The sequence below is a fragment of the Dendropsophus ebraccatus genome, chromosome 3, assembly GCF_027789765.1.
Source record: "Dendropsophus ebraccatus isolate aDenEbr1 chromosome 3, aDenEbr1.pat, whole genome shotgun sequence".
NCBI lineage: Eukaryota > Metazoa > Chordata > Amphibia > Anura > Hylidae > Dendropsophus > Dendropsophus ebraccatus.
In genome coordinates, this window is record NC_091456.1 from 73,491,809 (window position 1) to 73,508,273 (window position 16,465).

Consider the following 16,465-nt stretch of genomic DNA (forward strand, 5'->3'; position numbering starts at 1 on the left):
AGTGATATCCATTTTATATAGCTTTGGTTATAGTTTATGGCATTTATACTATAAAAACTGTTTGTGTCTTGCATATTGTTAAAGCAGTGATATTTTTATTTTTTTCGCCAATGTAGTTATGTGAGGGCTTTTTTTGCGGCATAAGCTGACGTTTTCAGTGGTACACCTTTTGGGTACATATGACGTTTTGAAAGCTTTTTTCTATATTTTTTTAGGGGGTAGGATTAACAGGGGGGTCGGAGGGAGAGAAACTCCCACTGGATGCCCCATAGACGCTGCTGCCCCATGGACTGTGGCGCCTATGGGGTTAATTGCGGCGCCTATGGGGTTAATAGGCAGGGGCAGCAGGAGGAGGCTGTGTGAGATAGCCTCCTCCTGTTGCCCGATCGCCACTAGGGACTAGGGCAGGGAAAGCTGTAATTCATGTTCCAAACAGCTGACACTGTTAGAAAAAGGAGACATCTGGTACGTTTCATATATCCAGCTGTGCTTCCAGGATGCAGAAAAATGATTTTTTTTACTGGTAAAAAAAAGTCAAAGAGACTGTCCAAAGCCCCTGATCTGCTGGAATGTCTCCTCTCCCTGCTCGATTAACACCTGGAAGCTGGGTCCAAAGCAAGGTCAGGTATGGGAGGGGGGAGTACGGAGGTGTTATATCTTGGCGCACTTTAGGCACCCAGGAAAGCCTCTTTTACTTTCAATACTGTGTAATAAAAGTTTTTTTTTCATGTTTTGGAGTCACAAACAGGTGTATGAAAGGTACCAGGGTTTTTTTTGTTACACTAACAGCTCTCTAACGTGTCAGCAGTTTGAAACGTGAAATACAGCTGACAGATTCTCTTTAAATGCACAGTTGTTTTCTTCCACCCCTAAAGAATAATAAAGGTTCAACAATAATTTAGATTTACCCCAAAATGTTTCTATTAAAAAAGAATGACTTGACCAGAAAGAAGACCGATTACAGCAACATTGAAAGACGTTATGGCTTTTCGAATGTACTAAAAAAACATTTTCCCTCGGGATTAATTATTATTTAATATTGAGCAAAATCAGAAAAATGTGCTGTGTGCCATTCCACACAGTGATTAGTGCAAACATAATATACAGACAATTTTTTTTCCCTTTCTTCTAAAAACAATTCAGAACAGTTAATAAATATGCAACCCAAAATAATGCTGTGAGCGGTCATCAGGCTGCTTACCTCCATCCCTGTGTCCCTCCAGCTAATGTTCCTCTCCAGGATGTGACATCAGCGTGAGAGGGCTGGAGCTGAAGGGATACACCCCAAGGTTACTTGGCGGCGTCCTTCTCTATGGGCGAGGCAGATGAGATGGGAGCTGCAGAAGATCAGGGCTTGTATTCTACTTTTCCCCTGTCCAGCTGTATATTTTTTGTACAATAGGCTGGAATACCCCTTTAATAGGAGTGTTGGAAACAAAGCTTAGAAAATAAACAGTTTAACCCCTTCGGGACCAGGCTAATTTTAGTTTTTTGCGTTTTCGTTTTTTCCTCCTTGTGCTTAAAAGGCCATAGCACTTGCATTTGTACACCTACAGACCCACATGAGCCCTTATTTTTTGCGTCACTAATTGTACTTTGCAATGACAGGCTGAATTTTTGCATAAAGTATACTACGAAACCAGAAAAAAATTCAAAAGTGTGGTGAAATTGAAAAAAAAAACGCATTTCTTTTATTTGGGGGGAATGTGTTTTTACGCCATTCGCCCTGGCGTACAACTGACTTGTTATGCATGTTCCTCAAGTTGTTACGATTAAAACGATATATAACATGTATAACTTATATTGTATCTGATGGCCTGTAAAAAATTCAAACCGTTATTAACAAATATACGTTCCTTAAAATCGCTCCATTCCCAGGCTTATAGTGCTTTTATCCTTTGGTCTATGGGGCTGTGTCAGGTGTCATTTTTTGCGCCATGATGTTTACTTTCTATCGGTACCTTGATTGCGCATATAAGACTTTTTGTTCGCTTTTTATTACATTTTTTCTGGATTTGATGCGACCAAGAATGCACAATTTTGCACTTTGGGATTTTTTTGCGCTGACGCTGTTTACCGTACGAGATCAGAAATGTGATTAATTAATAGTTCGGACGATTACGCACGCGGCGATAGCAAACATGTTTATTTATTTATTTACTTTTATTTAAAACCTGGGAAAAGGGGGTTGATTCAGACTTTTATTAGGGGAGGGGGCTTTTTACTATTAACAACACTTTTTTTTTTTTTTTTTTTACACATATACTAGAAGCCCCCCTGGGGGACTTCTAGTATATACACTTTTATCTCTCATTGAGATCTTTGCTGTATAGTTATACAGCAAAGATCAATGAGATCGGCACTCGTTTGCTTTCGGCTGCTGCAGCCGGAAACAATCGAGTGCCGAGGCGGGGACGGCGCCGCCTTGGAGCGGTCCCCGGCCGGCTTCAGTTATGGAGAACGCTCCTCCGGGACAACGTCCCGGAGGAGCGATCTCTGCCACTAGACTCCAGGGAAATGCTGTATCCGGTAATTGGATGCAGCTGTCATGTTTGACAGCTGCATCTGATTACTGTATTAGCGGGCAAAGGCGATCGGACCGTGCCCGCTAATACCGGCGGTCCTGGGCTTCAAGCGGCACCCGGGACCGCCCCGGTTCAGAGCGGCGACCAGAAACATAACATAGAATTGTTGCTAACCATGTATTCTTTTTACTGCCAGTATTAAGAATTAACTTAATTATCTTGGGCCATGTGTGATATTAGATGACCGAATCTACAGTAGGAACAAAACAGAGCGCTTTGTCCCTATCTGCATTGCACTCATCAGGCTGCAGGCCTTGAAGTCTGCTATGCTCTTTGCCGCTCCTCCCCTGGTGCTGGCAAAAGAAAGATCCAGTCCTGAGAAAATTCTGCCATTTTCCCAGGGCTGGATCCATTTTTTTCCAGCACCTAGGGAGGAGTGGAAGGGAGCGAAGCAGACTTTAAAGCCTATGTCTATTGGACTGTGTGAGGTGTAATTTTTTGCGCCATGATTTGTATTTTCTATTGGTACCTTACTTGTATATATTCGATTTTTTGATCACTTTTTATCACAATTATTGTGCCAAAAAGGCACAATTTAGCATTTTGGAATTTTTTTGTGCTTACTGTGTTTACAGTGCATGATCAGGAATGTGATAATTTATTAGTTCAGGCAACGATACAAAACATGTTTATTTTTTTATTTTTATTTATAAAATGGGAAGGGGGGAGTGATTCCAACTTTTCTTAGGGAAAGGGATTTTTTTTTTATTAATAACCCCCCCCCCCACACACACATCAATTAGAAGTCCCCGGGAGGACTTCTAAATAAACAGCACTGATCTCTTATTGAGATCAATGCTGTATATATAATAGAGCACTGATCCAGATACTGTACATAGACCAGATACATAGATTGCTGAGGCGGGATCAGTGTAATTCTGATGCTGAGTCCCGGACTGGCCAGGACAAAGGATCCCCCCTCAGCAATCGCATCATGAAGGGGGGGAGGGGCTGATCCAGCCACTAGACACCAGGGAGGGGGGCTATGGAGGACTTTTAAATGCAGGTGTGATGGCTGCATTTAACTGCCCTAATTAGCAGCTACGGCGATCAGCTGCACCTGCTAGTAGCCGCGTTTCTGGGCTACAGAAAGTGCGCAGAAGGACGTACTGGTACATCCTTCTGCGGAAAGGGGTTAATGAGAAAAGATGTGTCCCATAGACTTACATTATGAGATCATTCTGTCATGTGACACAGAACTGGCAGAAGAATGTGCTGAGCCGACTTCTCCCGACACTCAGGCTCTGACTGATCAAAACATTTGACATGTTTGTCTGACTTAAAGAAAGTTCTTTTTGGGTGACAGTGCCTCTTTAATGGAATGTTCCCTCTAGCACTGATATACAGCTGATGTCTTGAAACTGACCGCCCTTTTCCTTGTGTAAGGAAGTTTTGCGTAAGTACTGTCTGGAAACTTTCTTCTCCCTCATGGGCAGAAGATGCTCTGAGGCTACCAGGAGAAAACAACTTCTATGCACTTATAGGTTATAAAAAGGGTGGGTAGTTGCAAGAACTAAAAGAGACATGCTTGGGAAAGATTGGCCATACTGACTTTTGCGGCCTTGAAAACACCTTCTTGGGCGTTTTCTTTAGTGTCCCATTCCTGGTCTAGGGTACACCCTGTAACAGACTTCCTTTTCCTGCTGTAAACTTTAGTTGCAAATTCAACCAGCTATATATCCCCCCCTTCTTGACTATAACCCTACTCAGCCAATCAGCAGCTGCAGAAGTGTCCTACCCCAGACGCTTATTGGCTAAGCAGCGATATGATAGGATAGAAGACAACAGTGGTAAGTATAATTGCTCTTCAACTGAGCACAGTCTGGTGTTTTTGCGCACGGTGTGAAATTTTAGGCAACATTTATCAGGGAGTTGTTTTTTTTTCAATCTTGGTTTCACGTTAACTATTTTATTAGATTTAGCCCAGCAGTACTCCACTCCTACCCTGGCATAGTAATGTTAGCCAAAAAATTTAGCAAGCACACAGAAAATGGACAAGATTCATCAAGGCCTGTGCGCCTAATGAGGGATTTTGAGCAAGGTCTGTGAGTTGTTTTCTGCAGCCGCACAAAATAATTGACAGATCCGTTTTGTACACCCTTTATTCAGCCTGTTCTCACTAGTGATGAGTGAACATGTTCATTAATGTTTGTATGTTCTTACGAATATGACACTAATTGTTTGTGTTTGCTGATCACAAACAATTTGTTCAATGATAGGAATGGTTATAACAATCATTTTCGAACATATTCGAACTTGTGAACGTACTCAACTGCGTAATTTACGATTTGCACCTGATAATCTGTACGCATGTGTGTAGACGGAAAACATACGCTTCTACTGTATTTGTTCATGAATGTTCAGCGAGCATTAACCAATCACGATCATCTCCCAGCCGTACTTTACACTGTGGTCCATGGCAAATTGGAGTAGTGGTACACCCGAATGTGCCCGCATTCCAATTAAAATAAAGTGAACATGTCAGACATGTCAGACAGGCTGATGTTCATACACTGTGTTAACATGGCCTAAGAATGTTTCCAACATTTGTAATTGTAGTAACTGTAGGAAGTGAGGTCTTGTGAAAAATATATTACTCTGCCAGAAAAAAAGTGGGAGGCTTTGTCCATAGGTAGGGTTTTTTTTAAAATAGACATTGATTCCTGGATTGCATTAATAATGCTTAAAATACAGATTGTTTAGTTTATACTATGCTTAGCTCAGAAGATAAAATTGCCTAATGTATATCTCTAGTTTTATTAATCATTAAAGAGGTTTTCCAGGATGAGAAAAATACAGCTGATTTCTTTAAAAAAAACTGCGCCACCCCTGTCCTCAGGTTGTGTTTGGTACTGCAACTTTTAATAGAGCCATGGAGTTGCAATACCACACAAAAACTCAAGACAACTGTGTTGCTGTTTCTGAATGAAAGCAGACATGTTTTTCTTATCCTGTACAATTCCCTTAACTGTTATAATACCTGTTTATAGCTGTAGTGAAAGAACATACTGACACACAACTCTACTTTTCTTTGCTTAAAATTTCTTGTGCTAAATACTGTATATTGAGGACTACTGCAATTTGTGAGAATTATGAAATTATTAAAATTTGGAAATAATATATATATATATATATATAACTGCTAAGATTAAAATTTGACCATTTCTTGTTCTGTCTGATTAAAGGTTAACTGTCAACTCCTTTGAAATAATCCACAGACCTGCCACTTGGTGATGTTTTAATATGTCTTGACATCTAGGTGGCATAACCATGGTAGGCTTTAAATAGATAACCGAAAAAACACAACCATTTACTCTCATCCTCTGTATGTTATTAGATAGGTAGCATCAGCCAACAAAGATTTTTTTTCTACCGTACAATTACAATACTCCACCATACATACATAGTCTAAAACTATAATCTGCATTTTATCCCAGTATCACATTATACACATGGTATGTATTTTATATACAATTAAACAAAAGTATATAACCACTGCAACATCATGACAAAAATATTACATGAGGTTATGCACTGAGGGAGTCAGCTTTTTCTAGTGACCTTAAAAACACAGTTTAATAACAGGTTACATCTTTCTGTCATCTTTATACACACAAGGAAGGTCACAATACTTGCTAATCTCCTAAATTTGAATAAATGAAGATGAATCTCATTAGGACATAAAAACTGAAATGGACTAAAAAATAAAACCCAAACCATTTAAAATGTATCTCTGCAGAGAATAATTGTAATAATAGCCTTCTAACTGTGAAATCTTTTGAACTTTGAGCTATCCTCTATTAACATGTTTCCTGTGAAGCTCTGATGTTGTAATGATATGCAATCAATGACAATTCCCATTATCTTCCCACAGTTCAATATCCTAGTGGAAAACAAAAATATAAGAAAGAGCAGACTTACCATTCGATATCACAATGCCATTCTTAATGCCCTAGGTTTTTCAAGTACACTAGTGTACTACTGTGTAGTAAGGGAAGAAGAACAGTCAAAACATTTCTGTTGAGTTTAGGATCACAGAAGCAAAAATCAAGTATGGAGACATCAGATCTTACAGCAGTAAAGCACAGGTTGTGATGACATCCCAACATCCTCCTAGCTATTGCGGAAATTACTATATTTAAATATCTAGCCCTGTGCCAAGATTTCACTGCTCATACAGTGTCTGGAAGCATTAAGAATGAGAGAGGAATGCCAATCTGTAAATTCATTTTTGATTCCTTTCACTTGCCAGACTGATTGATGCATTTTTGGTTCAATAGAATTAATACATCCAGAGCGTCTATTCTCCCCAGGGATATTGGAAATATCTCCATGTACAACAATAGTTTATAAATCTAGCACACCTTGCTGATTCCTTACATTTCACAATGCAAGCCAGAGGGTGGAAAGTGGCAGCGATCTCTGATGTGCGACTATTGCCAGCCATCTGCCACCAAGTTTCTTTCTTATTAAGTTCTTCTGCTGTTTATTTGCCTTGTGGCAGCTCATAGATATTTTTTATCATCTGTTCTGGACCAATATTTTGAAATGCTCTGTCTGACAATTAACAATACTAAGAGGAAGCCATAATGCTAGGATAAACTAGGTTTTAGTTTTTGCAATTCAGTTTTCATAAAAAATTAAAACATCAGCCAACAGGGTCTATTAATTTCTTTTATATATATATATATATATATATATATATATATATATATATATATATTCAGTGGTGTAGCTACTATGAAGGCAGACCATGCAACTGCTACGGGGCCCGGGTCCACCTCGGCAAAGCATGGCCTGCCTTCATGGTACTAGCTATGACCCCCCTATCCCGCCTGACAGAGGCAGTGTCTCAGCAAGGCTTCTGAAGCACCTCCCCCTCCAATCTCCTGCCACACGCACACAACTTCAGACAGTGTCCCGGCTCCTGCATTCCAATGCAACATAATGCACAGGGAAGGTAAGAACCATAAAGTTTCCTTCCTGCCCGCTGTGAGGGGGTGACCCTGCCAGACGGCTTAACCTCTTATGTGTAAGTGACGCCTGCCAGTAGAACTGTTAACACTGTTAGAAATTATTTTTTTTCACCGCCACCCCACGAAGAGAACCAAGCAGGGCAAGAAAGGCGGGCCAAAGCTCGCCAAAAAAGAAAGTAGGATCTGGTCACCTACTTGAACTTGACCAAAAATCTTTAATCTCACCTCATAATTAAAAAAAAAGTGCTTCAAATTCTTCCCATCTTCTAATATTGGAAAATTTGTTGACATAAAAAAATGCATTTATCGATTTGAAAAAAATCTTCTTAAAAAAACAAAACAATTAAATTACAAAAAGAATTAAGAGAGAGTATCAAATAAATTCCGGCACACCAATCTCTGGAATAAATCCACGTTTAATCCCAACAAGGATTACTCTGAAGCCATTAATACCTTCCAGACTCTTGTCATATCTAAGACTAGAAAAAATAAGGTTGAAGGAAATGCTTCAGGAATACTAAGGAATAGGAGATACTAATAACTCTAGAAAATTAAATACAAACCCTACAGAGAATTTTGTCAAAAAACGTGATATAATAATCCAAAGGGTCATAACTGTTTTCTTAACAAAAACAAAAAAAGTAGTACATTAATAACAAATGCCCCAGAATAACAGGATTCTTTGCCAAAACACACAAGAATCCTAAACACACCGCTGAATGCCAACAACTTTGCCCATTATCATCCAGAGCAAATCCTGCATCCAGTTTATTATAACTCAATTTTTTTTCTGTATGGGGAACATTTTTACTTTTAGACATGGGACATGGCCATAGGGACAGATTTATGCTAATCTCTATGTGGGTTGATGGAAACACCTCAATAACCCCCTTGGTCCTATGGAAACATTTCAAACCACTTTCACCGCACTGCCAACCTTTTGCCATACTTTTCTCTGCAATATTTTCGCTTTCATGCAAGGAATGAAACACAGGGGCGGAGAAGCAGCTCCATAGGGGTGGAAACACTGAGACCTAGACATAGCTTTCTATTGGTGTTTTAGAAGGCTTTTCTGGCCCAAAAGTTTTGATGTGTTTTTTTCTGGGGGGGTTATGCCGCAAGAGCTCAAGCAGAAACGGCTGCTTCAACTATTGAAAGCAATGTGCCATTAAAAAGCCCTTTTTCTTTGCTGGGAAAAACACACATTCTGTACGCGAGGTTAGTTCCAGGTTCGGTTCAAATGAACCCCATTTTAACATCAAAATTTAGCAAACCTACCAAACTGAACTTTTGTAAGGTTCATTTATCTCTAACACTATCATTATCTCCCTCAACATACAATATTAATTGGTTCCAGAACTACCATTGTATGTTGAAAATATTGTATGTTGAGACCAAAATTCTATAGAAAACTGGTAATTGGTCCTGAATCCACTAAAATGTCCTCCCAAAATTGGATTTAAAGGAAAATAAGCAGATAACTAATATGGATAAAGCAAATCCTTACATATATCAGTCAGAAAGAGCTAATGGAAACTAAATTCCTTTCTAAGTATAAGATGGAAGCATTTTCACAGTCCTGTACAGATCACACAGGGTCCCAGAAAAATAAAATGAAGCTGCCCTCACCTAGTGCACAAAGGAGCAGCTCCAGCTGGCCCAGGTAAAGAGCAGCACAGGACATGTAGTATCACACTATACTCTGGAGAATCACTTCTAGACAGCAACCAGTGCATGCATTTCAGTAATACTGGGGTCTTACCAGTAACATGGCCACTTTCATTGGCCGATCATCTCGTTATACACATGTGCCGCAGATCCTTAATGTCCATAGCATTGTATGTTGAGTTTGGTCTCAAGTTACGATGGTCCAGAGAGGACCATTGTATGTTGAACATATAGGGGGAGATTTGTGAAAGGGTGTAATTATACACCTGGTGTGAACTGCCCACAGCAACCAACCACAGCTCGGCTTTCAGTTCTGGTAAAATATAAAAGAAGCTGTGATTGGTTGCAGTGGGCAGTTTACACCAGGTGTATATTTATACCATTTCATAAATCTCCCCCATTGTATCTTGAGACCATTGTAAGTTGAGGGATCCCTGTATTGCATTCTGGATATGAACATGGTTGCATACTTGAATGATAATTTGAATCAGTAATCAAATTACAGATCATCCACTCCCACTTCCAGTACAATGTTATAAATTTATTGAGATGGACAAAAGATTGCTGAACAAATTATGAAGTGGGTTGTCATAAAACAACCGCAAAAACAAACAAACAAAAAAACAAAAAACAACAACTGACCTTCCAGTTCTAAAAGGCCAGTGTGTATTTAAGAGGTACAATAGTCACAATTGGAATTTTATGCAATCTGAATAACTCCTGTTGACTTTATTGGGAGTTGCATTAACAGCATACATTGTGGTGTTCCACTGTTTAAACAAATCCTTTTAAAGTCAGTGGAGGTTATCTAAATTGCATAAAAAAGGCAGTTTTTGGTTTTCCAGCTACTTCTGGTAGCCACAAGCAGATGTCTCTCTGTCACCCTTATCTTTCTTTATACTTTTTAGCTATTCTGCACAATACAAGTCTAACTGTTAGGTATGCATTTAAATGTTGTATATTTCATTTTCAATTTTCAATGACAATGGATGAACCATCGTATGTGAGGAACATAACAGATATACTAGGAGGAACATAAATGGCAAGTTTTTTAAAGTAGATGGATTTTTCTTCATTACTTGTTGGGAAATTTAAGCACAAGCACTGTTATTGGAAAAAGGGGCATTGGCACGTACATATCTTTGGAGAAAAAGAACAGTAATGAAAATTTGTTTCCACCATCTTTCACTGATAATAATCGTGTGTGTCAGGGCTTAATAGCATTCTGCATTTGTAATGGAATTCACATATTTACAGTAGCTTGCTGATAAGCTAGAGAAAAGATAGATTATTATTTTTTTTAAATGTATGGCAGAATATTTTCCTTTTGACAATTAGATGTCATGCAAATGAGCATACACTGGAATCTATGAGAAAGAGGGGCTTTTCAAACAGCAGGAAGTAATAGTTACCTGTTATTGAAGAGTTTATACAGAATTAGGAAAACATGGCTGATTTTTTTTAAGGGAACCAATCAGCCCAGTTGGTTCCCTGCATCACTGTATAAAGCTGCTGTGCAGCTCGTGGCACGTACCGGCCAGTAACAGGTCTCTTTGCCTGTCAGTCATCCCCGCTGAGCATGCTGACAGGCAGAGAGCGGTGACTACACACGGATGGGGAGCCGCTAAGATGGCTACCTGCCCACCTCTGCCTGCCACGTGCGCAAGGATTATAAATTCATAACTTTAGCAGCTTTATACAGTGAAGCAGGGAACCAAATCAGTCAATTGGGCTGACTGGTTCCCTTTAAAGACATTGCCTCAACTATCTCCAGGTTTGGTGTGAGATTATAGCTCAGACCCAACCTATAGCCAAGTGTAGCACCCTTTATGCAAGAAAGCAATAATATTTTTCATATCTTTCAAAACCCCTTAAATCTCTTTAAAGGGTAATCCAGAGACTAAATATGTATGCTTAATTCCGTATCTTCCGGTGTATAAGACGATTGGGCATATAAGACGACCCCCAACTATTCCAGTTAACATATAGGGGGACATTTATGAAACGTGCGCCAAGGAGAAGGTGCAGATTCGACCCCTTCTCCCTGGCGTACACCTGCCGTATGCTTTGCTCACCCAATGGGTGGGCTGAGGGCGCTTGGGGGGCGTGACAAGGCTGGGAGGAAGCGTGGCCTAGTCCCAAGCCTCATTTATCCAAATCTACACCTTCTGTAAAGAGCAGAGACAGATCTGAGAGGCAGAGGTACAGTAATACAGGATACAAGGGCGGCCAGATAGGTGAAAGAGGTGTGTTTCTCTGGGCACAGCATGACTCTACCGTATCTCTTTTTTCCATGCCATGGACGCTTGCAGCTTGGTTGTGCATATGGTGGAAATGCGGCCAATTTTGAGGTCCCCCCTCCATATGTGGTGACCGCAGTTTCTCCAGTCCTGAAGTTTTTCAGCACCTGTCCTATAAGACGACACCCGGCGTATAAGACGATCCTTGACTTTTGAGATTTTCCTAGGTTAAAAATTAGTCTTATACGCAGGAAAATTCTGTACATTGTTTTAAAAAAGGTATATTACTTTTAAATATAACTTTATTAAAAAGTACAATTTTTTTTATGAACAAATATACTTGATACCATTGACTAGCAGCAGTAAGAGATGGCATGGCCCCCTATGCTGCCACAAATGTTTGTGTTAGGAACTGCAGGGCTATCTAAAGGGAACATAATTGTGCCTGCAATGAACTGTGTGGTCTGCGCTTGTGTGGCCACCGCCTTTTTTGTATTCAAACAATATATGCTCAATTTATACTTTAGACATATGAATATAATGTATTAATGGTACAGATCATTGGCTTCATAGAATGAAGAGAAAATAGAACAATTAAGTGTTGATATATTAAGTGTAATAAAGAACTCCTGAACAGTGCACATAGGACATGATGACACTGAACATATATTAGACAAAACAAGAAAGTTAGATTTACATAAGCACTCCCTAAGGCATTTTAGCTAAATCTGGAAAATAAAAAACAAACATTTTTGTCAGAATTATTTCTTTACTGTCTAAAGAAATAGCTGCAGGGCCCGGCACTCTACTTCCATGGCTGAAACAACAAAGAGAAGTATTTTAGTGGGTATTCAGTCAAAAAAATACACAGTTTTCCAAGTTTGTAGAAATGTGAGGTTTGCATTAGAAATTTTAATTATAAGCAACATCACAGAATTATTCTACACCAATACGTTTCCACTTTTTAGATACAGAGGTCTGAAGCTCTATATAGACATTGATCTCAACGACTAACTGCTGGTTGCCTGCAACTGACATTAAAGGGAGCTCCTCTACCGAGACCATATAGGCCTTTATTCCAAGTATATTAAATATTCATTGAATGCAAAAATGTCCCAGTATCCATACAGTAACAGCATCCAGAAGAGGTGGTTTAAGGTGCCAAAAAGAAAATTTCTTTATTCCATAATGTTAACAGCAATTTTTCAACCTAAAGGTATGCTTAAATGTCGGAACAATAAAAAAAAGAAAATAATAATAAAAATCTTTTTTTGCAACTAAACCCTCCTATTCTGGATGCTGTTACCTTATTTTTCGATTACTAAAGGGAGTTTATGAGCTTTTTGTGTTATTTTTGTGTAATGTATAATAGTATACAAAGGGAGCCTACACTGCTCTTAGTGGTGGCTTTTGGCAACCAGCGTCTTACCTTTTATCTCCATGTAAGAGAAACTGCTATAGGGCTGTGTTCACAAGTTTAGGTTTTTTATAATAATAAAAAATAATAATAAAAATGGATAAAAATAATAAAAATGGATAGCCTTAAAAAGTGAGGACACATATAAAGGAAGACGTATTGTCTTTTCAAATCTATTTGTGGCTTGGTATTCAATAATTGCAATTAAAAATTTGTGTGAACAAACCCTAAATATTGATTTAAAAAATAACAATCAGCACAACAATCAGTGCTCAAAAGTGAATATTCACAAGGGACAACTCAGGTGAAAAGCTTTTTCACAGCAATTGAAACACATTCAAAGGTATATAACTTTGTAATATGCTTCAATCAACTATCTGCCCCTGTTCCCTCTTTTACCCCCTCAACCCCCCACCAGGAAGTGAAGTAAACTCATTCTTACCTAATGACTGTTGACTCCAGGCTTTTCTGTGGAAGCCATTTTGTGACAATGACATCATCAAGAGGGAAACTGGTCTAAGCCCTGTTAGGCCAGCCTCCCTTTGTCAGATGACTCAGGTTGCTCAGCTCTGATCGGCTGAACAAGCTGTAAGCCATCTAACAGTTCTACAGAGTCAGTTAGACATCACAGGAGACAAAGTGCATCATGGGAAAGCCCTAACCAGGAAGTGAAGAAAAAATGAATACACCAACTGGAGCTTCAGTTCAGTTTTTTTTTTTTAATCAGCGCTGGAGTTGTCCTTTCAATGTACAGTTTATATTAATTTTACATGTACATTCCTTCGTTTGTAAGCTTTTTGTTAAAATAATATCTTTATTAGTTTTCTAGATTATGTATATCCACTTTTCCTACAAAATGATGTAATTATAATATTTTAGTTATTTATTTGAAACCAACATATTCTACAATGCTCTAAAGAGATCCCTCAAGTGGGATTCACAATCTGTATTTAGAGAAGAAAAATGTAACTGTCCATCTTGTTGAGCAAGTAAGGTGTTCAGTTGCTTACTAGTTTGTAATTGGGTTCTTGCAAGGTGAAAAACCTAGAGGGTTTGCAACAATATTTGCATATAGATGTGATTTCTCATTCTGATAATAAAGAGGTGTCCCTTTCTGTTTCCCGGACTTTGATAAAGTTCAGTTTAACATTGAGGTTAGGGATAAGTAGCTTTTGGTAGAGGTTGAAGATTGGATTGGACATGGGATGGGATTGTAAAGGATGTAAAGGATTTTTTCATTTATGAGAAATTTAAAGTTTTACTAGATTTATAAGTAGATAAGATTGCTAATTGTGGTGTCTGAGAAGGTGTTGCAGAAGGTAGAGTATGATGGGAAGGCACTGTTGTCTAGTATATTTCCTGTTGTCTTTCTTCTGAAGCGATTTTTTAAGAGAATCCAAGAGGAAAAGGAGTGCTCTGATAACTCGAGGAGAAACACAAAAGCATCAGCAGCATCTGTGTAGAAAGTATAGAAAAAATAGTATAATTTCCTCACCAGACTGGATCCACCATCTGGAATTAATCGTAGTAGTAAAGACAGCATAGAGGTGGAAAAAAAGAATGACTTTTATTTACATCAACTTGCGATGTTTCAGCTACTATTTAGCCTTTCTCAAACATTGTAAATTGGTTTTGAATAAAAGTCACCCTTTAGTGCTGTTTCTACTACCGTTATCCATTTGGAGGGTAACTCCATACTGTTATCAGGGCTTTAGTTAGTATGACCGCTTATGGGTTTATAAGTATGGATGGCTGGTGAAAGCCCACCTAGTCAACGCCTTTTTTTTAGCATCAACAAAAAGTAGAGCTAAAGGAAGTTTCTTCAGTCGGGCACAATGGATTAAATGGAGGACTATGACAGTACTTTCTTTGAAAACCTTCTTGTTCTAAGTAGATCAGGTGGGGAAGTACTGCTTTCAATCTATTAGTGAGAAGTTTTATGTAGAGTTTTAAATCTACAGTTTGTAGAGAGATTGGACAGTAGCTAAAATATGGTTTGTCATCTTTAACTGCAGGACGAAAATGTGATTGGGGTGGGCATTTCCTAAAGTCAAAAATGGAGCTTGTTTTTTTCAATAGAGGGGAAAAAGAGCTCCTTAAAAAGTGTTTTGTAATAGCCGCACCCCCGTAACGCCCCCTCCCCGCCCCACTGGCACAGGAGGCGCAAATGGGACTGATGCAAATAAAACTTTTGCAAATAGACCATTTGTGAATATTTTTACACCGATCTGGCCCATCTGCACCTAAAAAAGGATTTTAGCCTTTAAATAAATTTCCCTCCTTGTGTCCTTCAAATGACAAGTCTGGTGATTCTTTGACTCACCTGAGGATCTCACCTCTGTGAGATGAGTTAAGGAGCTTACATACAGTAACAAAGTAACAAAGTTAATAAGGTTAAAAAAAACAAGAATCCTTCAAGTTCAATCTACAGAAACCCTATTGCATTCATCTAGAGGAAAATTTTTATAAGGCAGATGCCAATTGCTCCATCACAGGGAAAAATATTCCCTCACGACTCCAATAGTAATGAGATTAATCCCTGGATAAGCGTTCTATCACATGTAATCTATTGCCCATAACTTGTAATATTATGTTTTTCAAGAATCAGCTATGACAACATCATGTGGCAGATTTCCATAGTCTCACTGTTCTTATAGTAAAGAATCCACGTCTGTGCTGGTGGTGAAACCTTTTTTTCCCCTCTAAACGTAGAGGATATCTCTTTGTCATGGTTACAGACCTAGGAATAATAAGATCACTACAAAAAAAACTCTGAGCTGTCCATTCATCTAGCATCTATACCTCTTTTGAAGCATCCCATGATTTTATTAACCTTGGCAGCTGCTGCCAGGCACTGATCACTAGGGATGAGTGAACCAAATCCGTCAAACACGTTGCAAAAGTTCGGTTCGTTAACTAATCAGAATTTTTGACGAGTTTGGATAAACTGTTTGGATAAAGTGGGCTGGGAGAAGTGGTGGAAGAAGTGGTCGTGGGGGTGCTAATAGCAACAGGTGTGGCAAAAGGGCGCAGCTACCTATTTGAGACAGTGGTCAAGTTATGACCTTCCAGCCTGCATATGGGATTCTAACAGTAAATAAGCCACGGCATGCCAGTTGAATATGCAAGTGAATATATTTATTTACAGTGAAGATAGACAATTGTAGTCTTTACTCCAGCCAGAATAAATATAGAGGTACAGATAATGAGATCAATTTTCTTTTGTAGTGCAGTTTAGTTCCTAACCAGGACTTTCCTCAGGCAAAAGGGTCTATGTCTGATGAGAGGAATCCGGTCTGGTCAAGTGTGTAGTCGTGCATTGGCTTCTCCAGAGTTCCAGCTTTACACCAGGCAGTAGCCATACTTGGAGGCCAACTATCGGCGGTATCATCAGACACAATCATTACATGGCAAAGACAATCTCTTTCATTGGCCCCCTTCTCCTATCTTGACTATGCCAAACACTTTTTAAGCACCATAGGCACACCAATTTCTGTCAAGCATAATGCTACCTTTGGAGTCTTAACTGCTGTTTTCAGACGAGGAAGATGATAGATAGTGTTTGGAAGGCAGTGTAAA